The sequence below is a fragment of the Tupaia chinensis genome, unplaced genomic scaffold, assembly GCF_000334495.1.
Source record: "Tupaia chinensis unplaced genomic scaffold, TupChi_1.0 Scaffold146313_1, whole genome shotgun sequence".
NCBI classification, from domain to species: domain Eukaryota; kingdom Metazoa; phylum Chordata; class Mammalia; order Scandentia; family Tupaiidae; genus Tupaia; species Tupaia belangeri.
Window position 1 is genome coordinate 341,087 of NW_006206169.1, and position 1,367 is coordinate 342,453.

Consider the following 1,367-nt stretch of genomic DNA (forward strand, 5'->3'; position numbering starts at 1 on the left):
CTAGAGAACCAGAGAAGCCAGTAGCATGTCACACACAGGTCAATTTCAGAGGACTAAAAACAGGGAAGCTAATGAAGACCAGAGAGTCTGGGAAGCCACTAGTAAAAGTCCTAGAGGTCAAAGTCCAGAGAACCTGGAATTCTGATGTCCAAGGGCAAGATAGGAAGGATGTCCCAGTTCCAGAAGAGAGAGAATACATTTTCCTCTCCTCTTCTTTCTTGTTCTATAAAGGTCTTCAGCTAATTGTATGGCACACACATACATTGTGTGAGGACAGATTTTCCTTATTCCTTATTCTCACTTATTTAAAGGTTGATGTGTTCTGGAAACACCATCAAAGATTTACTGAGAGATAATGCTATAATAGCTATCAGAATAACTTTAAGCCCAGTCAAGTTGATACTTAACCATAGCCATCATAGGTATAAATCTAAAAAAGATGTACAAAATCTATATAAAGAAAACTACAAAATTTTGATAAAGAACTCAAATTGAATAAGTTGAATATTCTACTTTTATGAATACAAAGACTCAATATTCTCAGTACAAGCAGGTAGCATGGTGGTTAAAGGCGCTGGACTCCCACATGGCCGACTGTGGTTCAAGGTTCGCACATGGCTGCCTCGCTACCTGTTTTCTCACTTTTCCTTTCTCTCTCTCTCTCTCTCTCTCTCTCTTTCTTTCTCTCTCTGTCACTCTAAATAAGCAAATAAATAAATAAAGTTAAATAAAAATAATTATATAAAAAGAAAGATTCAATATTGTCACGATGTGAGTTTTTGCCAACTCACGTATAGATGCAGAGCAATTCCAATAAAAAAAATTCGAGCAAATTATTTTATTGATATTGACAAACTGATTCTAAAATTTATATAGATACATGGAAAAGTCACACAAAATTAAAGGAGGAAAATAAAGTTGAAGGACTAATCTTACCCAACTTCATTACTTACAAAGCCCAGAAATCAAGATAGTGTGGTATAGGTATAAGCAAATAGGTCAAGGAACACAACAGAAAATCCAGAAATAAGACCCTATAAATAGAATTCAATTGATCTGTTACAAAGAAACACAAACAGTACAATAAAAAAAGAGAGTAGTTTCAGCAAAGAGTGCTGCTGAAATAGCTAAATATCCACAATCACAATAATAAATCAACACACAGATGTTACACCCTTTACAAAAATTATCTTAAAATAGATCATAGACCTAGGGACCAGCAGTTAGCATAATGGCTATGTCGCTGGACTCCCATGTAGTTGACTGCGGTTCACATCCCAGACCTGGTGCCTTAAAACTCATGCCGGGCGCGTGTGCGTGCATGCCCAAGATCCCGAGAGGAGAATGGAGGAGAAGGAATTGCGGCG